Source organism: Dipteris shenzhenensis, chromosome 22, assembly GCF_047967505.1.
Source record: "Dipteris shenzhenensis isolate YYH24624 ecotype China chromosome 22, Dip_SZ_1.0, whole genome shotgun sequence".
Taxonomy (NCBI): domain Eukaryota; kingdom Viridiplantae; phylum Streptophyta; class Polypodiopsida; order Gleicheniales; family Dipteridaceae; genus Dipteris; species Dipteris shenzhenensis.
In genome coordinates, this window is record NC_141617.1 from 28308675 (window position 1) to 28332977 (window position 24303).

Here is a 24303-nt window from a genome sequence, read left to right on the forward strand (position 1 = left end):
TGATGTATCCTCAAATGGTAAATTCCTAAGGATATTAAACCACTACTTGCCATGGGAAGGATTGACTATTGAAAGCATCTGCCAAATAGTAAAGTTTTAGAAGAGACTTTGATACACACAACAAACCATATATTAAGGTTTTCAAAGTACAAACTAAAAATTTGCAAGTTGTAACTATAGATTTATAATTTTCAAATCATATATTATGGTTTATGAGTTGTAAAATTAGAATTTGAAAACTATAAATTCAGATATCTGAGATATAAAACGTAGAATTTTGTGGACTACAAATTCAAATTTGTGATCTATAAATACAAAATTTTGTAAATTGAAAACTTACCCGTGTAATTTTTCTTGGATTTGTTGCTCCCACAGTCTTTTTAATGTCATGAATCTTGGACTCTCTCTCATCCTTTGGCATGGAAGAATGCAATTTCTTGCATTGAGCCTCAAAATTGGATTTCCATTTCCCCTTTCAACATAAATAGATAATCTCATCATAATGTTATTGGAACACAAAGCAAAGTCACAAAAAAAGAAAATATATAAACTAAAGAACTAATACTTACAACAAATACCATCCTCCCAAGAATAGTTTGGGTGAGGGGATACCACACCCTTCATCCACTTCCGACCTCTTTCTGTCTTGCCAACTCAATAGCTTTTTTCTCCTCCTCACTAAAATCCTGAGTAAAATATTGAGCACCACAAGATACAAGTGTGCTTGTGTGGTACAAATAATCCTTGAGATTAGTAACAACAATTGCATCTTCATTAAGCCTGCAACCATTGACTTAAATTGATCAAAATTGGTTTCATTTACAAGCACTTACCATCTCTTAGCAACAATCCAACCCTCTTGCTCAATATAGTGAACATAAACAACAAGGCTTACAAGTTAAATCTTTGTAGAGCAGTAATAAGCTTAAGCTCATCCTTTGCTTCCGGTTCAATAATTTGAGCTTGCACTCTAATGTGTCTAGACTTGATATTTGTGTAAAGCTCTTCTATGCTTTCCATCCAAGATGCCGTATGATGATTTCCTTCCCACACGAAGAACATTTTGTTTGATAGAAAGCTCCATGGTGTGCCAATTATTTCTAATTCAAACTCATCATTAACTAAGCTCCAATTCTTGTCCCAACGTTCTCTTGTGACATCATCAACATCCTTGGAAGACCCATCATGCATTTTGATAGATAGAATAAAAGACCCTTTTGTCGGAATCATGTATCCCTCTGTTTCAAATGCTCTTTTCAAAATGGTCAAATCATTCCTAATTTGATGCACAACTGGGTTTATGAGACACAAGGGAATTTGAGGAGGTGGAATTTCTTTAGTTACTGTAAGAAGCTCTAAAATATCTACACCTGATTGTCTCTCAACACACTCTGGAATGATATTCTCCACAACATCTTTAACTCCTGCTTTGTTGGATGGATCATCTATAGTTCTATCCTTGTTGTCCCTAGGATCCTCAATATCATTTTCAATGTCAACTTGCTCAAGCTCTTTCAATTCATTATTGACCTCTGACTCATGCTTCTTCCTTTTGCTACCTTTCCTTGTGATAGGACTAGACACATCACGTTTCTTTCTCTACACATTTGAAGAACTCAATTACAAGATTTGCAAAAATGCAAAGGTGAAATGCAACTAGAAAAAGAAAAAGAAACCAAACTTACTGGAGGCATTTGTTGCACAACTTTCAATAAGCTCACTTGTTCAAGAAGAAAAACAAATAAATGACACAGTGAAACCATCTTTGAAATGATTAAATTGAAAATGACAGAGTGAAACCATCTTTCAAATGATTAAATAAAAATGCCATTCATAGTTTTGCCAATGGAAACATCTTTTAAATGATTGAAAAAAATGGAGTTCCTCAATACATTATTCTGATAACAGAATGCAAGTTAAGAATAAACATTTCGTGCTAAGGGTGAGGCTCCCTTCAACTATAACTAGCAGTGTGTGAAGAAGGCAAGATCATAGTTTCACTGGCAAAACCATATCCAGAGGTATGAACCGATAGCTATTACATGTGTGATCCACAAGATTTTGAAGAAGTTTGCACTATATATAACTACGCTCTGGCTATCGGTAGGCCTAAATAGGCCTTAAACACTGCGCCTAAAAAAGAGGCTTACACAAGTCGAGCGATGAGATTTTCATGAGATTGTTATGATATTCATGTTTGGATCCCCAGACATGTGCAAGCATTTTCAAAATCCTATTTGGAAAAGCTTCCCCCAAAGACATCACCATGAAATCGACAAAACTGACCATGAAAGGGTATCCAAAATCGACCTTAGGAGAGCCTCAACTAGGAGTAAGATTTAACGTTGTTGAGTCACACTGGTCATGGGAAGGGTAAACGGTCTGAAGTTGGGAGTTTGATGAAGGGAAAAACCAGAAGAAAAGAGAGAGGTAGGAACTGGGCAAGGGGGGGAGGAGCCAGAGGAACGAAACAACAAAAGGGGGGCACGAAACGTTGGATAGGAGGCATAGGGCAAAAGGCTCACGATATAGTTTCCTTGGTGAAACCATATCAGTATAGGAGTGAGAGTCTTTGGTAGTATGCCATTTCTGTGTTTAATGATGGAGCAGAGGCAGAGAAAAGAAGGCTCCAAACTAGTTTCGCCAGCGAAACTAGTTTTGGGACAGTTGTGGTCAAAATGCTACTCAGCAGAGTCAGGGACATTGAAGAACAGATGGATTCCCACTCTTCGCTCTTCCATGCAGAAAGTGATCAGAAAGTCCTGGATTGCATTCCAGCCTCTTTTGAGCAAAGGAAGGCGCTTCCCCTTAACAAACTTAATCTAGCTTCCCTAGAAAACCAGGATTGAAGAGCATTGGATAAAGCATCGCCCAAACAGGAGAGAGAGAGAGGAAGCAATGGGGAAGAATTGAGAGGAGAGGAAAGAAACCTCATGGCAAGAGGTGGAAGGAGGAGTGATTATGTCGACGAAGGAGTTGGGCATGAAACTGCATAGAGGAAGAAGGAGAGGAGGAGGAGGATATGGAGGCTATGGCAAGGAAAACTGTTGTTTGTTGCTCCCATCTACCACGCCGAAAATGAATTCGAATCCCATCTACCACGCCGTCAAAGCCTTTGCATTCGGGACTTTGCGGTAGAGCTACGATAAGATTCGCTTGGATGCAGCACAAGCTCCATCAGCTCACTCAAGAGATAAGCCTCTTGAAGGCTAGACATTTTCACGTGAATATCTTCTTTAGATGATTCTCCAAAGCTCGCTCTAAGGAAAGATATCGACAGAGACCTACGAAGTCAGCTTGAACAGAAGAGAGCGAAGAAGTGAAACTAGAGTGCTTAAGGAGGCAACTCCTTTCTTTAGAGATGGACAACGCAATTCAAGTTACAGTTGAATAGGCAGACCTTGTGGCCACTTTCCGATTAGCTCAGTTTGAAGCTTTCTTCCATGGCGATTCCAAGCTTCGACGTACTTTGGCTATGGATTCCCATCTTCTTCCACCACCAATGGCAACACCTCTGCTGCTGCCCTCCTTGCCTTCAAGCAATCCATCCTCTCCAACCCATCCAGCTTCCTCTCCTCCTGTCCTCTTCTTGGAATGGCATCGTTTGCTCCAACTCCACCCAACAGGTTGTCGCCCTCCTCCTCAACTCCAACCAGTTCTCTGGTTCCATCTCTCTCATCCTCTCCAACCTCCCTCACCTCGCTTACCTCAACCTTTCCAACAATAGCTTCTCCGGTTCCCTCCCCCCCAGCTTGGCTACCTCTCCTCCCTCAGCCATCTCGACCTCAACACCAATCTTCTCACAGGCCCTATCCCCGACTCCCTCTCTAATTGCTCCCAGCTCCACTACCTCGACCTCAGCAAAAACTCCATGTCGTGGACCTTCCCTCCTTACCTTGCAAACTTGACCTCCCTCGTCTACTTCAACATATCAAAGTTTCCCATTCGGCGTGGTAGATGGGATTCGAGAACCGAATTTGTCAAAGTCCCAATACAAATTTGTCAAAGTCCCGAATGCAAAGCTCCACGAAGCAGGTGGTAGCAAAGCTACAAAAACGACTGGCAACCCAAAGCTAGGACTGGCAACCCAAAGCTCCAACAAACGACAGCAGCGGGCAGCTCATCTGTAATAGCACTGGCCTCCATGCTCCAAAATGCCCTCCAATTCCGCTATGCAATGTTTTTGTTGTGAGAGACCTTGAAGCTGTGTGGCTATGGCTTCCCTGCCTGACCCTTCCCCAGCATGCAGTAGCCTGAGACATTGAAGTGGGTTCTAGATAGAACAGTAATCCCATTGACATCCGAAGACAAGAGGAAGGGCAAACATTGACAGTCGATGGCCATGGAACCTTTCGAGCTGAATGGTATCTTGTTAGTGATTTGAAAACCCTCAAGTGCTTGCATGGTTGTGATACAGGGGCAAATGCAATGAACACATGCCTTTATTGCATGTGTTCGCAACGTAAGCAAAAGGCTGGCTTACAATGGGAGTAAAGGGCAAGCTGCCACATGGCATGGAGGAGATATCCCACATGTGAGAAAGCAAATGGATGTAAGTACCCTCACCTATAAAAGGGAGGTTCATTTGAAGTAATATCAATCAAGCACTTTGCACTATCTCAAGATTCTCTTTATGAGTCCAAGATAATCTATCTTGGGACCTAATTGACTTGAGGTACATGTCATGAGCACTCTCTTCATCATGTTTGAACTTAGGTTGCATCCTCCTTAGATTAGTGTTGTATTAGGATGTTGTCTCATGACTAGGAGAGCTCAATCCCTCTCTTTGACATGGTATCAGAGCTTAGGTCCTAGCTCTCCTATATTAGATGTAGATTTTTTTCGTGTGGATGTTCATTCTTGAGAGGATAAGCTTCAATTTTCTTGAGAGTTCTATTCTAGTTAAGGAAAGAGTCTTCAAGCTTTTGCTTCGGGTCCTTATGGCTGTTGTCTGATGTCCTTTCCAAAGGGGACATAAGCCGGCCTTAGGAACTGCCACAATTGAGCCGCCATTGCCATAGTAGCCACTCTACAAAGCAAGCAAACCACAACAACTCTTCTATAGTCGACAAGCAGCACATGCAAGCCAAAGCAAAACAAGCCAAATGACCTATGCAACAAGCAAAGCACAAGCAAGCTCCAGCATGACAAGCAAGTAGCCGAATCTACAATAGCAAGCAAGAAAAAGGCAACTACTCTATGCAACAAACTACAACAAGCAGCCGAATCTCCAAAGGCAAGCAAAATAGCCTACGACCCTATAGCGACACAGCCTATGACACAAGTCAACAAGCCTCACACCTCCAACAATAGCTTCTACAACTAAGCATCCATGCCAACAGAAATCTCCATCACCTGATGCCCTAGCAGCCCTAAACATTCAACGACCTCTAAGCTCCCTCGTCATCTGATTCTACGACTCCCTATTGCACCGATTGGCCTTCTCGGAAGCCTCTCCAATGAGCAACACCGGCTATCCCAACGCCTCTCCAAATCAGGAGACTGCCAGCTCCAAACGCTGTCCATGATCGCCAATAGTAGAAGCCAGGGCCGCTATGAATTCCAACCTCTACATACGAATGATGGACTCCCACACATAAGGTGCCAAGCTATGTCACCCGTGACCTCCTGCTTCAGTGACCACAGCTCTAGCCTCCATATGCTAGCTACCGGTCATGCTCCATAGCCAGTGCCTTGCCTCCAAAGCTTGTCTCCAATGAGCCTGTTCTCTGAGCGACAAGATGTAGCCCAAAGCAAATCCTATGAACTACCTTCTGCAACGTGTGAAACTCCATCACCTTTGTTCAAGAAGTCTGTCATCTCTTGCTCTTACAGGATGCATCTGGTTCCAGAATTGAGGCGGAGTATGCCTGTGACGTTTGATAATTGCCGCTCGTCCGTCGTCGACCTTCCCTGCATAGCAAACCTTCAAATCTCCAAGGTTCCTTTAAAAAAAGCCATGTGGTATATAAGGTTGGGTGTGTGTGGTTAAGTTCAACTGTGGTTAAGTTTATAGTTAGGTTCAATTTAGGTGGACCATGGTAAAGTCAATGTAACCATGGGTTAACCTATTTGGGTTTAAAGATTGCCACATGGAACAGTGCCACCTAAGCACAGAGTCCCTTGCTAAGCACAGTATGGAATTCAGCATGTGAATCCCTGTGCCACATCATCAAAGGCCCTCTTCTTCACAAAAACTTTGACAAGGCGTAACTTGCAATCCAGGAGGAATTCGGACATGCTCTAAAAAGGAAAAGTGATCATCTTTTCAAGCTCTATACGCCTGTCAAGTTAGAGTCATTGTATGCAATTAGACACTACCATCAAAGCAAAACGAAGCTCATGGTAAGACCTTTGCAACAAATGGTAAAGCAAAGCATGAATGCACATAAGTATGCCAAAAGCACAAGTGCATGAGATGACCATAGCAGAAAGCATGGCATCCACACATAAAGCATTAAGGCACATGGAAGAACAAAGCATCATGCATCAAGTGAAGAAGACAACGACATCGTCATCAAGCCATGAGCCAAAAGGTGACATCAATGGAATGTATTGAGAAACCAAAACCTTGCCAACCTTGCCTATATTTTGTAAATCAAACCTGACCACCTGAGAGTAGCCATGTAGGCACCTAGGTGAGGATTTGATCTTGTAACTCACATTTGACCACCTTGCAGTAGCCAAAGGATCATGGCACCAAGGGGAGGTGTTGTGAAGATAGTGGGAGAGAGGGAAAGAGTCTCACTTGCAGCTTTCTCACATACACAATGGGGGAATACACACAAAGGTGGAGGCTGAAAAAACAGTTTTCCTCTTCTTAGTTGTGAAAGCCAAAAGAACTCAAGTACAAAGAAATAGAAGAACCCTATATGTGGGTCTCAAACCAAACTCAACTAACTAAGGTGGCATACTAACTGAGCCACAAACTAGAGTAGATAAGGATAGCTGTCATCCAGCTATTATTCGTGGGCGGTGTACCAACCGCATCTGTAGCTAACAAGTCTCGGTGACATAAATGCACAACGGTCACCCTGGCATATCGCGAGTGGAGCTCGATATCTCAACACTCCCCCTCAAGCTCAATCCCAATTCCTGCACACCAAGCAGGTCTCTGAACTTGCGCATCTTCTCTGCGCCCAATGCTTTTGTGAATATGTCAGCTACTTGATCCTCTGTGCTGACATAAACTAGATCAATAAGACCTAGTAAAACCTTCTCCCGCACATAGTGATAATGCACCTCAATGTGCTTTGTTCTAGCATGATAGACTGGGTTATTTGCCAAGTGTATGCTGCTCATGTTGTCACAATAAATGACAACTGGCCCATCTGTAGACTGATGCATATCATAGAGTAGCTTATGCAACCAAGCTACCTCACATGCAGCCATTGCTGCACCCCTATACTCAGCCTTTGTGCTCGACAAGGCAACTGTAGGCTGTTTCTTGCTGCTCCAAGTGACTGCAGCACTCCCAAAAGAGAACACATATCCACTGGTAGATCGTCTATAAGAAATACTACCAGCCCAATCAGCATCAGTGTATCCATGCAATTGTATCTGAACCCCAGCCTCATAAAATAGTCCATACTGCAATGTGGACTTCACATACCTGAGTATGCGTCTAGCCACATCCAAATGCGGTTTCCTTGGAGCCTGCATAAACTGACTTACCAATCCAACAGCATAGCTTAAATCTGGCCTGGTAATAGTCATATAAATCAAACTTCCTACTATGCGTCTGTACATAGTAGGGTCTTCAAGAAGCTCACCTGCATCCTTGCTCAGCTTCACACTCTGCTCCAAAGGAACTGAAATAGGCTTACAGCCTATCATCCCATATTTGGACAGCATGTCCAATCCATACTGCCTCTGCAAGAGCTGTATCCCACTTGGTGATCTAATCACCTCAATGCCCAAGAAATAACGCAGCTCTCCCAAATACTTCATCTCAAACTTTTGCTTCAATAGCATTTTCACATGAAGGATATCTTCATCACTATCACCTGTGATGATCAAATCATCAACATAGATGACAAGCAGCATAATACCTTTCTCTGTTTTTCTCACATAGAGTGAGAAATCTGCCTTGGAAATCTGAAAGCCAATAGTGACAAGATACTATCCTATCTTGTCAGACCATGCTCTAGGTGCTTGCTTCAAGCCATACAAGGCCTTCTTCAACCTACAAACAAACTCAGGATGAATAGCATGAACATAACCTGCTGGCTGCTCCATAAAGACCTCTTCTTGCAAATCACCATGCAAGAAGGCATTCTTTACATCCATCTGATATAAAGACCATCCCTTTGATGTAGCCATAGCAATGACTGCTCTTACAATTGCCATCCTTGCAACCGGACTGAATGTTTCTTCATAATCAATGCCGTATGTCTGTGCATACCCCTTGACAACTAATCTTGCCTTGTATCTATTCACAGAACCCTCTGCATTGTGCTTAATCTTATAAACCCACTTACAGCCAATTGCATTCTTGTCTTTAGGCAAAGGCACCAATTCCCATGTAGCATTTGCTTCCAAGGCATCCATTTCTTCATCCATGGCTTTCTCCCATTTTCCATTTCCCATGGCTTGCTCAAAACAAGTGGGTTCTGGTTCCTGTATCACTTTGACCATATAGGCATAATGAATGGCTGTAAATCCATCATATTTCAGCCTATCCACAGGATACCTAACCCTGGTAGACCTATGCAAAATAGGCTCACTTCCAGGTGCTCTTAAAACATCCCTGGTCTTCCTTACTCCAGGTGTAACAGCAGAAGGAATACCCAACTCATCATGAATGCTCTGTTCTGAGCCACTGGATTCACCATCCACATAAGAGTGACCTGCATTCACATCAAACATGGGCTGATCTACCTTCTCTTTTCCTTTTCGTGATACTTGCGTACTACTATCTGCATTGCTTTGAGGAGATTCTCCTGATCTCAATCTACCTGTCCATGGCGAAGTATGTGAACCACTGCTAGAGGGCACTATACGTCCACTGATATTTTGTGATTGCTGCTATGAATTTTGTGCAGCATTACCATTTTGTGCATCTACATCAATCATCACATTTACTGGTTTATACCAGCTGCTCATCTCATTAAAAACAACATCTCTGCTCACTGTGAACTTACGTGTAGAAGGGTTATAGCATCTATACCCTTTCTGCTGCAGAGAATAACCAATAAAGATGCACTTCTCAGCCTTTAGATCCGACTTGGACCTCAACTCATCTGGCACATGGACATAGGCAATGCAACCAAAAATTTTCAAATGAGAAATGTCTGGTTTCCTACCAGTATACATCTCCTCTGGCGTCATGCCATGTATTGCTGCAGTGGGAGTCCTGTTCATTATATAAACTACTGTAGCAACTGCTTCAGCCCAATAATAATTTGGTAGATCTTTTTCATTTAGCATGGCCCGAGATACCTCTCCAATATGCCTGTTTTTCCTTTCTGCAATTCCATTTTGCTGTGGGGTATGACTGCATGAATATTGCTGCTTTATGCCATGCTCCTGCAGGAACCTTGCAAAATCATTTGAGAGGTACTCTCCCCCTCCATCTGACCTTAGGCATTTTATTTGCAGGCCTGTTTCTTTTTCAACCATAGCTTTAAAAGCTTTGAAGTGCCCAAACACTTCACTTTTCTTTTTCATAAAATACACCCAAAGTTTTTTGCTGAAGTCATTAATAAATGTGACAAAATAGTAACAGCCTCCAATAGATGCAGCTTTAGTAGTCCACACATCAGAGTGGATTAATTCCAATGGCTTTTTACTCTCTTGAACATGCCTAGGAAATGGTTTCCTTGCTTGTTTTCCAAATTGACAGGCTTCACAAACCTTATGCATTTCTACAACCTTGAATTTAGGCAATCCTGCAATAATATATTGGGCTTGCATTGATTTAAGTCGCTGTATATTAACATGACCAATGCGTTTATGCCAGATATCAATATCTGCAACTACACCGGTCCCATGTGCAAACATTGCTGTCCGCATCCAATGTAAACATCCTACCCTTCTTCTTTCCTTTTGCTATCAAGCGACCGTTATTTTTCATATCCTCAACAAAGCATCCATGAGGATTAAATCTGACCTGCAAGCCCTGCTCAACCATTTGACCAACAGAAACCAGGTTCTTGGTGATGTTTGGGACACAAAATACATCAGACAGGTATTTCTTTTTCCCATCCTTCATAGACAAAGGAATTTTACCAATCTGCACAATAGGATGTGCAGTATCATCACCAGTCTCCACAAATCCTGGGTTTTCCATTTTCCTTGCATCCTGCATCCATTCTGCATGACTTGTCATGTGGTTTGATGCACCTGAGTCAACATACCACACATCATTTCGTTCTTCTGCACTTGTCACAGAATTGGTCATATGTTGCACCATAAATAGATGCTCATTTCTGTCATCACCCTGTCTACTGGAAGATGCATAATTGCCTTGTTGCAATTTTCCATTCATAATGTCATTCTACCTTTTGTAGCAGTCTTTAGCCATATATCCCGTTTTTCCACGGTAGTAGCATTCAACATTGCTGTTTGCATTTTGGCCTTTCTGGCATCCACTATGGCCTCTTTGGCTCCCCCTGCCTCTAGAGTTACCACGTCCTCCTGCATAGGACTGGTTTTCTTGAGTTTGCTGCATATTCTGATTTCTACCACGGCCTGCAGATCGGCCTCCTCTACCTCTGCCTCTACCTCTTCCAGCATTTGAGTAGAAGACAGTTTCTTTTGAAGTTCCGCTTCAAGAAGATGTACCCCCATTTCTCTGCTCTTCAGAAATTAGAAGAGCAAACTCTTCAAAATCAGGAAATTTTTCACAGACGGCAATGGATGTCCGAAACTATGCATAATCCTTTCCTAGACCATTCAAGGTCACAGAAACTAGATCATCATCTTCCACTGGTGACCCAATGGAAGCAAGTGCATCTGCAATTTTCTTGACCTTCATGTGGTAGTCATTTATGCTCAAATTTTCTCTCTGCACATTGTGCAACTCCTGTTTGAGCTGCATTTTCCTGGCTTGTGTATTTGTGCTGTACATTTTTGCCAAAGTGTCCCATGCCTCCTTTGGCGTACTTGCATCCTGAATATGGACAATCATAGAGTCTGAAATACTGATAGACAGCCAATACATAACTTTTCTGGCTCTCTCATGCCATCCTTTCAATGCCTGCATTTCGTGTCCTTCTTCTTTCTTTTTGCTATCAAGTGACCGTTATTTTTCATATCCTCAACAAAGCATCCATGAGGATTAAATATGACCTGCAAGCCCTACTCAACCATTTGACCAACAGAAACCAGGTTCTTGGTGATGTTTGGGACATGAAATACATCAGACAAGTATTTCTTTTTCCCATCCTGCATAGACAAAGGAATTTTACCAATCTGCACAATAGGATGTGCAATATCATCACGAGTCTCCACAAATCCTAGTCTTTCCATTTTCCTTGCATCCTACATCGATTCTGCATGACCTGTCATGTGGTTTGATGCACCTGAGTCAACATACCACACATCATTGCTTTCTTCTACACTTGTCACAGAATTGGTCATGTGCTACACCATAAACAGATGCTCATTTCTGTCATCACCCTGTCTACTAGAGGATGCATAATTGCCTCGTTGCAATTTTCTAGTCATGATGTCATTCTGCTTTTTATAGCAGTCTTTAGCCATATGACCCATTTTATCACAGTAGTAGCATTCAACATTGATGTTTGCATTTTGGCCTCTCTGCCATCCACCACAACCTCTTTGGCTCCCCCTGCCTCTAAAGTTACCACGTCCTCCTCCATAGGACTGGTTTTCTTGAATTTGCTACATATTCTGATTTCTGCCATGGCCTCCTCTACCTCTGCCTCTACCTCTTCCAGCATTTGAGTAGAAGACAATTTCTTTTGAAGTTCCTCATGAAGAAGATGCACCACCATTTCTCTGCTCTTCAGAAATTAGAAGAGCAATCAACTCCTCAAAATCAGGAAAATTCTCACGGACGGCAATGGATGTCTGGAACTGTGCATAATCCTTCCCTAGGCCATTCAAGGTAACAGAAACTAAATCATCATCTTCCACTGGCGACCCAATGGAAGCAAGTGCATCTGCAATCTTTTACACCTTCATGTGGTAGTCATTGATGCTCATATTTTCTCTCTGCACATTATGCAACTCCTGCTTGAGCTGCATTTTCCTGGCTTGCGTATTTGTGCTATACATTTTTGCCAAAGTATCCCACGCCTCCTTCGGCGTGCTTGCATCTTGAATATGCACAATCATGGAATCTAAAATACTGATAGACAACTAGTACATAACTTTTATGGCTCTCTCATGCTAGCCTTTAAATGCTTGCATTTCCTGTTAATTGGGAACATTAGGAAGAACTGGTTCTTCTTTATTTCCTGTAATGAACTCCCAATAGCCTTTTCCCATAAGGAAATTCGTCATTCTAAACTTCCATGCTTGGAATTTGTTCTTGTCAAGCTTTTCAACGACAATCTATGAAAGAGAGTCAGACGCCATTACAAAACACTGCAAAATCTTCTGTCACTACAAAAAACACAACTTCTGCCTCACGAGGGCAAATCTGCAAAACTGATGAAAGTGGTATTTGACCACACAGTCACTTCCTAGTGACGATTTTGCATCAACAGGCAATAAGAATGATTATGTCACTCCCAATATCTCTGCGCATAGGCATACAATGCAATTTCTACGGCAACTTTTCATCGACCTACAGAACAGTGGTCGCACAGCAAAAACAAGGTGCTTTTCTGAGTGCCTGCGGAAAACTCCCACAGCATATACTTCCCTCTTGCCACACCGCACTGGGCGTCCCAATCTGAGACAATGCACTCTTGCACTTTCCGGCTGTGCTACCTGCAGAGATTTGCTCCCATACTCGAAAAAGGAAAGCAGCATTGATCCTCTTACTAAGACACCGCAAACTTGGTTTGCTTTCTTGAGCTCCTTACCACGAACGAGGCTCTGATACCATGTGAAGAGAGTGGGAGAGAAGGAAGGAGTCTCACTTGTGGCTTTCTCACATACACAATTGGGGGAATACACACAAAGGTGGAGGCTAAAAACAGTTTTCCTCTTCTTAGTTGTGAAAGCCAAAAGAACTCTAGTACAAAGGAATAGATGAACCCTATATGTGGGTCTCAAACCAAACTCAGCTAACTAAGGTGGCATACTACCTGAGCCACTACCTAGAGTACATAAAGATAGATCTCATCCAGCTATTATTCATGGGCGGTGTACCAACCGCATCTGCAGCTGACAAGTCAATGACATAAATGCACAACGGTCACCCTGGCATATCACAAGTGGAGCTCGATATCTCAACACCCACTCCCCAGCTCCAAGAGCATGATCCTTTCCCTCAACCTTCTCCCCAGCCTTCCCCTCAGCCTTCCCCTCAGCATGACCCTCAGCCTTGTTGCCCTCAGCCTTCCCCTCCTGACCCTCAGCCTTCCCCTCAGCCTGACCCTCAGCCTTCCCCTTAGCCTTCCCCTCATCCTGACCCTTAGCCTGACCCTCAGCCTTCCCCTCAGCCTTCCCTTCAACCTTCCCCTCAGCCGTCCCCTCAGCCTGGCCCTCAGCCTTCCCCTCAGCTTGACCCTCAGCCTTCCCCTCAACCTTCCCCTTAGCCTTCCCCTCCCCATGAGATCCCTCTCTCGATCAAACAAAATGTATTCGATAACCTCCTGGATATAGAGAGGCTTCCTGAGGGTCAATAGACTTCCAAGAAGAGCACCATCTTTCCTCTCTCAGAGATACAGCCCATCGTAGAGATGACCCCTGTGCCCATGAAGAGGGTAAAGAAGACTCCGAGGAAGCCTCATCCCAAAGAAGGCCAAAGCTCCAGACATCAGCGAGAGGACTCGGAGGAGGACCAATGCAGACAAGAGCAATGGAAGAAGTTCAAGGCAGACAAGAGTCAGGAAGCCGTACTGAAAAAAACCAGGAGCGCGGGCCCTGAGGGAGATCAGGCAAATGCAGAAGACCATAGACAACTTGATCCCGTGTGCTCCCTTCCAATGTGTGGTATGGGAGATTGCACAAGGATACAAGGACAGCATACACTTCAGCACAAGAGCTATGGGGGCACTCCAGGAGGCTGCAGAACAAGTGACCACTGCTCTGTTCGAGGATACCAACTTGTGTGCCATCCATGCAAAGCACGTCACAGTCATGGACAAGGACATGGCTTTGGCGAAGCGGCTACGGAATGACCCAAGTTTGAAGCCCTAGATTATCTTGCAGCTCACTCTTAGGACTTAGACCACCCCCTGCCCTTGAAGGCAGTCTCTTGTATCTAAGGCCCAAGTGCCAATTTTTTTATATAAAATATATTGAAATTCTCTACAATATCGCATTGTTGTATATTTTCCATTTCATTGCTTGCAGTAAGTGGTCATTTTAAGGTAAGTTTTGAATTCTGTCAAATCCTGAAAGAATTTCACGGTCGTGCAGAAAGCAAAAGTGTCCGGCACGTCACCAAGACCCCAGAAAGCTCAAAACCGGCCACGGTACAAATTTGGGCATTTTGCACTTGCCAGAATGCCCAAATTTGCGCCGTGGCAGATTTTGGGCTTTCTGGGGTCCAAGCTACGTGCCGGACACTTTTTCCTTTTGCATGATGGTGGAATTCCTTCAAGATTTGATAGAAATGAATTCTTGATACCCAGATTTCGTGAAAATGATACTAGATTGGTGAAAATGATACTAAATTGGCTAGAAATTTATTAAATTAACACAATTAAAATGATGGAGAAATTATATCATCAACGCCTTAAACAAAATACACCGGAATTCATGATGAGCAATGATAACTTAAAACAAATAATAAAGACATGTAGTCATGTATCCATTGAAATATCCATTTAAATATATGTTTATATATACAAAGGCCTCACAAGATATCTTTCTTCTTGGCTAGTTCGAGCACATCGAGAATAGGGGTCTTTGAATCCCCTAGTGGATTCCTAGATATAAATCTACCCGCAATAGCACTAACATCCTCCTCTCCTGCAACCAAAGACATAGCCGTTGCCGTCAATGCCCTGCCATGAATGTTCGATCCAAAGGCATTGATAGTAGCCAGGCGGTGTACCAAAATTACTTTATTGGCATTCCGAGTAATGTTGGAGTATCCGATAGTGTGCGACAATGCCTTGCACTTTAGCAGCTCCGAAGGACCTCGAGGAGAGAATTTTCTATGAAAGACCACGATATGCTCTGTGACTTTGCCAAGGTAATGGGCCAAAGAATGATCTCGCCCAAATGTGCTACGAACATTACCCCGTCGAGATGAGAATTCATCAAGCTTGAACACATCCTGCAACAATTCAACAAACATTAGAAGACCGACAAAACAAATTATACTGAAAGAACATCAAAATAAAAAATATTATTTGAACTTACCACTACAGTGTCGTCTGTGTTGGAGGTGGAAGCTTCTGCATGAGAGGGTTGTGCATCGTATACAGACATGTCTGCATCCCTCATTGAAACCAGCATCGTCAAGAGAAAGTGTTCCATTGTCTGGTCTTCATCGGTACCTAAAACCCCGGGATATTTGACACTTGTGTCAACATCGAACCCCAATAGGACTCCGAGTGCCTCATCCTCTCGTAGTCCAAAAAGAATCTCTATGTCATGGAGGAATATGTACTCTTCTCCATCGATGATGAGGGGGGACAAGGACCATAATTCTGAGTCTGGGTCAATGGTCTCCAATGCAGATTCTTGCTCTACTGGGGGATCTTGAAGTAGGCTCAATGCTTGAGCTACTTCCATCTCCTCTCTTGTATCATCAAGACTCTCTTCCATGTAGATGTCCGAGTCTAGTCTAGGGACGACCAAATCAACAGTTCTAATAGAGGGGGTGCTAGACGATGAGGCTTCTTCCTCTAAATTTCCTTCTTGGAGAAGGAAGATGAATGTCATCTCCCATGAAAGGAATTTGGTGCCTGTATTTCCTGTGATCCCTGCATCTAGGATGTCTTGAACTTCAAGTGTCTTTAACACTTTGTCTGTGAGGTTGTCACAAAAGTGGGCCAAGCGCTTTACAAACTTGGGTTCCTCTATGAATAGAAACTTTATGTAATCTATGGGAACCCATCTCTTTGAAGTGTGGTCAAGTGTATAGGCAAAATTTGAGAAATTATCTTGCATGTAAAGGATGAGATCTGAGAACTCATCCTTGGCTCGCATATATGTGCCTAGGATATCTAAAGTCCTATCAAACACTAAAAATAGCTCTTCCTCACGATCTACAAATGCAGTTCGTGAGATGAAGTCATGGAATGTAGTTCTAGCTGAATCCATGGCAAATAGCAGTTGATGGAGGGAGTAACTTCTGAGGACGGGAGTTTCTATGGCTCTCTAAATGTGAAAGTGAGAATGTGATGTAAAAAGGGCTCTTACCCCTTAATATATATCAAAACCCTAAAAATTAAAATTAATCATAAAATCCCCAAATTTTTTGAAAAACATTTACCATGAACTAAAAGGAGAAAACATTAAAAGAAATAACATTTTAATTCAATTGTCCATCATCTTTTGAAGCAATAACTAGGATTTGACAGACAAAAAATTAAATGCTAGACTAGTCAAACACATTGTTAGCAATCTTCAAAGTTGTAGGAGGAATGAAATTGGCACTATGCATGCACTTCTCCACACGGCGGCTGATCTTACCACCATTTAAGGTAAAGTAGAAGGACTCTGACATGTCGTCCTCCATGACCAATAGGTATTCTCGCACATCCCTTAGAGTCCATTGCGATGTGACATTCACATTCTTAACATCTCCCTTTTCAACATCAATAGACAAACTTACCCCCGTATTGTGTTCATCATTAGAGTCTAGGGGAAGCCACTGGCCATTTGTTTTCTTCTAGCGCCTGTACTGAAAAGCTAAATACAACATTTGGCGTGACAAATGGTATCTAATAACCACATTGTCTTTACATGCGTGACATTGAAACACATCACCCTTTTGGTCGCCTGACCTAGTTTTCCAATTAATCCCAAGTAAATCTTCAAGAACATTTTCATCTACACGCTTGCAGGACCACATAGTTTTTGTTCTATGCATATGTATATTCTGAAATAAAGAAGCAAAAATGTGCAGAGGCATAAACCAAGATAACCTTGCCCATTTGGATCCAAATGTAAACTTCATGGCCATGCCCACATCCTTTGCAATCTTGTCCTTGTACGATTGCAATGTCCTCGAGTCCACATTGTTGCAATCCATGTCTTGAATTTGTGGTGGTGCAATGGTTTGCAGATGGCCATAGCTTGATGATGTCGTTGGAGTGATGTATGTTGCATTATACCAATACACATTCTTCATTCGCAAGGATGCCAACTTCTCCCTGGCATGCATTTGCTTACCTAAATCCTCATGAATCACAGTGAACTTGCCTATGAATGATTCAACTAGTTCCCACTCCTCGAGGTCCAAAGGGAAAACATCTACCACGATGAATAAGAGCTCTTAGAAACCAAACACAAAATTTCCAAATGGACTCATTACACTTACAGGTGAAAAAGGTACATGGATAGAAACGCTCACAGTGTGATGGTATCCTAGACTGATTGAATGATGGAGGAAGCTACATATCTTTTCCCATGTAAACATGTTGCACTTTTGCGAGCCATCCTTTCTTCCCAAACTTGAACTTCAAGATGCGCCCCTTCCACTAATGCAAGATGTCACCTCTCTTGCTCTTGGGAAGCTTATGTGGACCTTTGGCCGATCCTTTCATCACTATCCAATCATTTAAGCTGTAGGTGCAAGGGATCCGAATACTCATCCAATGCATTTCTGGTGTTGTGGAAGACACAAGAGGTCACAACATTGCATGGTCTTGTAGCCTTTCTCCTCACCATGCTTGCAGAGGTTGCAGCGGCAAGAATGGGACTCCTACACAAGGCAATGCAGCTCCAACAGAGGCACAAAAGAGGGAGAAGGAGAGGGACAGAGCAGCAGCAACAGAGGCATAGCAAAGACGGAGAGGGAAGAGAGAGAGAGAGAGAGAGGAGCTACAACAAGCAGCAGGCTAGCAGAGCAGGAGGGAGCAGAGAAAGAGGGGGAAGAGGGAAAATGCATGGGATTTGGTTCAAATTTGAGTGATTTGGCAGGCTGGACCAGAATAGTGGGGGGCAGAGGCCCTAGAAAGAGTGAGGGGAGAAGAAAAATTAGCCACAAGGGCCCTACCATCCCATTGAAGGCAGTTTTGGTCTCATGTGGGGGAGGTGCACTTGGTAGGAGGGTCAAACATGGGTTAAGAGGGGGGGGGATGGTTTGGGTGGTCACTAGTGTAAGGGGAGCAACCAATAGGGGCTCTTTGTAGGCCTGCCCACCCTCCACCTCAACATACCATTGCCCCACACCTTTTAGCACTCTCATTGGTGCACCTCAAATCACTCTCTAATCCCTTGAAATTAGGAAACACTAATTGGAGGCCCTTTTGAGACCCCAATTCTCCCCTTATGTAGGTTATTATTTTACGTGCAATATGAGTGAAATTTTTGTGTCTATACTACACAAAGTCTTTACAAATCATAGAAACACCTTGAAAAGAGGATCAATTCAAAGTAGAGCTTGATCAATTTCTGGTAGTGAGACACTTATCCCTAAAGGCTACGCTGGTAAGATCCACAAGGGAAGAGCAGGTTGGTGATGGAATCCTTGGAAGAAAGCCAACATGGCTACCTATTGAAGGTGAATAATGGAAGTATACCAACCTTATCTCATGTTTTAGATAGCAAAGTCCATGCAAAACTTGCATGAATGCAATTTCATGCATTGTGACCAAGAATGTTCTTCTGCACTTTCTTCGTGGTGATAATCTTAAGCTTTTTTGGGTAAAGCTTGCAAATTTTGGATTAATTACACAATGTGCAAGTAGACTGCCACATCAACACTTTGTTCTTGCATGGCCCCTGAAATGTATTATTCTACTCTATAAAGGACTGCTTACCAAGAGAAGTGTAGGCTTGTAGAAACCAATCAGAAGCTGCCATGTGCTATGAAGGCGCTAAGTGTGGGGGTCTCAAAACCCTGCCTTCTAGACCTTTCCCTGTTCCAAAAAGCTGGCAAGATATTGGAGAGGGGTTCCACCATCATATTATATCCTAGTATATCACTTGAATTCACGTTTGCTTATGGGTTTCGTACCATTGAATTCCACGTTTCAGATGTGCATCAACCGAGGACTTTCCCTTCCAATTCCAATGTTTCAAGGTGCCACCACACCAAGGCCGATATTTCCAACACCTCCTCATGGGCCTAATAACACAAAGCACTTCAATTCAACTCCCCATGATGACAACCCCAATCACACATGGGGTTGAAGAGCCATGCCACAATAAATTTACCCCACCATAGAGGTAACCCGTCAGAGGTTTAGGAGCCACCACAAATGTGATTTCCCGCACACAAGGATTGAGCCACCACATCAAACTGTGGCTATCAAATATTTTGAACAGGAATTGCTTGCATGCAGAGCACATGTGGGTAGCCACATCCCACAACTACACAACCCCTGTCCAGTTGCTGTAGCCAACTCAAGAAGACTATAGACAGAGCGCATGCATGGGTCATCATATCTAACGTGATGCATAGTGGCCTTCTTAAATCAAGGTACCATAGTCATTGGAAAGTCACAATCCACACACACTGTATGTTGCATAGTTGCCACATGTCTCAATCACATCCATTTGCAAGGTCACCCCTACTCTGACACCACTATAGGTTGTAGACGTGTCATGAAGGTTATCAATCCCCCACCTCCTAGACACATCAAAACCTCTCCATGTCCCAAAAAGCTAGTAGGATAGTGGAGAGGGGCTCCACCACCACATTATATCCTAGGATCACTTGAATACACATTTGCTTTGGGACTTGTACCCCCAAATTCCACATGTCAATTATGCATCAACCGAGGCCTTTCTCTTCCAATTCCAATGTCTCACAGTGCCATTACGAGGTTAGTCCACACCAAGGCCCATATTTTCAACAAGAAGGCCGATGTATTCCGCTATAACATGAACTAGGTATGGGTCCCACCACCGATGGAACTCCTATTAAGACATATTTGGTAGAAGAATGATATAAGAATTCTATGAATCTGCCGCTACTGCCCCGACACAAAAATAATTATGCATCATACGTGCTTCAATATCCTCATGGGTTTGTTGATATTTGTGTCATTTCTCAAACCTATGAGGGGCTCTGTAAAGCAATGATGATAGGAGGTTGGAAGTGGCAGGTCTGCATCCTCACCCTTACTATCACTCTTGTTGGCATGTTTGTTTCATCCCTTAGCATGATCTTAATTGGCATTCTCTTCATAGCCTCCACTCCCCCTTCCCTTTCGATGCCTTTCACCCCTCCTTCAGTATCTTGAACCTTGTGACCTCATCCTACCTTTTCTCGTTGTCTACTCATTTCCCCCATCAACAACTAAGGTCAACAGCATTTAAATTTGATTCATTGGATCCTAAAACATCATTAATCGTTAAGCAATATTACACATAAAAAACACAAAATATTCAAAACTCAGCCAAACCATTAAAACTTTCATGACACATCAAGTTGCAAAACGTGCAGAAAAAACCAAAGATGCCACAAAAAACCAACTGAGTCCATTATTACAAAAGTCATTTACAAGTATAATTGGATACACCAGCAACAACTCCAAATTAAAAAAAACCTAGTTTCAAAACTTCATAAAACCTCAAAAATATCTCCATCAAGACACACTAGTTCTTATTGATCAACTGCACACAACAATTGTTAAAACACTACACCATGAAGCACCACAATAGGAGCACCATGAAATTCCAATGCCAAAGCTTGGGCTACAATAGAAGAAACACGAAAGTATCTCACAACCATCATTCCCTCGATACACAGCTCCATATTTGAAAGTTTGAAGGCATCTCATTCACACCACGATGAGCAACAAGCGAACCGGATGTACCACTTGAACCATGCTAGGTGAATATCTAGCAATGCAAATACAATTCTCGACTATACCAACGTCCAAAACAACAATAGAAACAACTGGACCACCACAATAAAATACACCGACAGAAGAAGAATCCACACAAGCAAAAGCTTTGCCAACATTAGAGAGTTTTAACATTAATCTGACAAAGCCACTATGCCAAAAACACTAGAACCCAATCCTAAGGGCAAGATAGAGCCTTCATGAAGAGATATGCTAAGTTTTCCTCTGTGGGAACATAGGGTACATGTGTATCTATAGTTGGCATTTGCTCTCGAACATACCTCTATGTGCTTCGTATGCACATGAAAGGTAGGATTACACGCAATGGCCAAAGCACTATGGTTGTTAGTGTAGATGGTAATAGATGAGATCTAGAAGACATGAAGATCTTCCAGTAGCTAAAGGAGCCAGACACACTCCATTGTAGCGATAAAAGCTACCTTGTACTCATATTCATAGCTAGAGCTAGTGACTATAGGTTGCAATAGATGCCACTGTGAGACATTTGTGTGTCGCAACATTGAGCCTAATCACTTTTCGTAAAAGCATGCATAACTATCCACGAATCAACATCATATAATACTCCCAAATGCATAATTAGTGAAGACTTACCATCATATAATAGTCCCAAACACGTTTCACTGCCTACCAATGCCAGGCATTTGACTTGTGCATGAACCTACTTAATGGGAAGATAGTATACTGTAGATCAGGCATCTAACAACCTGCTAATAAAGAGTGTTATCAAATGGATCACTCCCATCCTCTGAGGAAAAATGGAAGCCACGTTCCAATGGGGTTGAAACTCGCTTACAATCCTCAAACTAGAAGCGATGTAAGAGTTGTGCTTAGATTATATTATCATTATACCGCCTTGAAAGTGAGCAAATTGGATGCCAAGATAGTAATGCAACTTGCCCATATCTAACATGGCAAATTATTTTTGTAAATCATCCTTGAAGACTACAATTTCCGGAGTATCAAATCCCAGTAATAAGCATGTCATCCACTTAAAGAATTAAAATGAGCAAATATAACATTGTATTCAAAACTTTTGGACTTGTCTAAAGTCCAAGTCCAGAATTGGACTTTAGACAAGTCCAATTTTTTTGAATATCATAGTCCCATGATTTTTTATCCAAATATTTCAAAACGAATATTGCAATATTTCTTGAAGCTGTATGCACCCACTTGCATAGGGTAACCAATGAAAAAATAAGAGTTATTGAAATAGAGACATAGAGGTGGTGTAAAATTAATTATACTAATATTTGCCATTAATACATTAAAATAAAATGATTAAGCTAATAATTTACACACTCTCTCCCTATTGGTAGAATGAATAATATTTCATTTAATGAAGAAATTTATTTGCATAAGCAATAATCATGGATAAGAAGAATCACCTCTCTCTTGCATAGAGTAACCAATAAAAAAATGATTGTTTATTTGAAATAAAGATAGAGAGGTCGTGGACATATACATAATCTTGCAAGTTAATATTCACATTCAAGTATTAAAAACAAAATAATTAAGCCAATACTTTACATAGTGTCACGGGAAAAACAAATCACCACATGATGTGAGGCACAACACATGGCAACACTCTATAGCCATGGGGAAGAAGGAGGGAGAGAGAGGAAGCAGTAGCATGGGTGAGAAACTGAGAAGGGGCAGTATGGAGATGAAGAAGGGAGCTATGGCAAAAGAGGCAAGGGAAAGGGGGATGAGGAGAATATACATGGCAAGAGAGAATGGAGAGATGGAGACATCAAGGAAGGAGGGCATACTTTATTGAAAGTTAGGGAGGATGGGAAATCAATCTACAAGAGTAGTGACCATACAAGAGTGAGAGTGTTGCATCAAGAAATAGCCCCTCCTTTTCTAACCAAAGGGATGGGGATCCCCTAATAAATGCATCCTCCCACATGTGCATGGTGTGGGTGGAGGCATCTTCAATGTGAGCTATGAGGTACGCATTCTCAACAACATGAGACAATTCCTCTTCTAAAAAAACAAGCCTTATTATCCTAAGTCTAAGATGCCCCATGGCTCCTTCTCAATATTATAATACCTAGGAGGACAAGTGGAGGGTTGGCACAAAGATGGTTGCCACCTCATCCTACTCTTCCCTTATAGAATTATTATTTCATGGACTATACACCACCAACCCACATGGGACCGACAACCCACATGGATGAGTAACTCTAAGATTCCTTTCTAGCTCCACCAAATTAATATTACATATCCCATTGATCTTGGCCATATCTCACTAAATTCTTGCATGGGACCGCCCTAGGTGGAGCGGTGGCACATGGGATACCCCACCAACTCATCATACTATATTATTTTTTACCATGGACAGTGTACAACACCCCTGTGGGTCCTCTTACATGGAAGGGTTGCACATGGACTTACCCTGCCACCTCAACCTTGGGCCCTTAGCACCCTATATTTTATTCTACTAATGCCACACACATTTATTTATTCATTTTCCTAGGTAATTTTTTTGCCTATAATAGTTTCCCATCCCCCCCAAACATGCATCCCCATGCCTAGGACCATCACGCACAAAGAAGGCCTTGATATCCATTTTCCAGCTCTCTTTCTGTCGCTACCTCCCTCAACACTTATGCCCCTCTCTTCCATTCCATCTCTTTCTACGCTCCTATTCTTTATAATCTCTCTCCTCTCCCTACCCTCACTCTCTCTTGCCACTTTATCTCTCCCCCTGTGGACTCACACTCTTTCTTTTCTCTCTGTCCTCCACTCTCCCTACTCTCTCCTCTCTCTACACTATTTCCGCCTCTCTGTTTCTCTCTCCTCAATCAATCCCTCCTCTCTCCTCGCGACACCCCCCCTCACAAAATATGAAGAGGGGAGAGGAGAAGAGTGGAGATAAGGAGACAGGGCATAGCTATAGAGCACACCACAGCTAGAGAGATTTAGTTGAAAATGTAGAATATATACAAACTCATTTAGGGTTAGGGTTAGGGCATCTAACCCTTTCCTTTATAGCACTCTATTGAGTTAGTGCTATGCACGTGACATGATGGTGCTATGCACATGATGTTGAGCATGATCTGTCAACACCTTGCCTCAAGATCAACACCATGAAGTAGGCCTTCCCTCAAGATGGTGATTCTGGGGGATCGATGAAGGACTGAACATTAAATTCCATCACACCCCTTTAATGGGAATGTCCTTCCTCTATGTCAAACCAAGAGCTAGTCAGTGTTTCTCG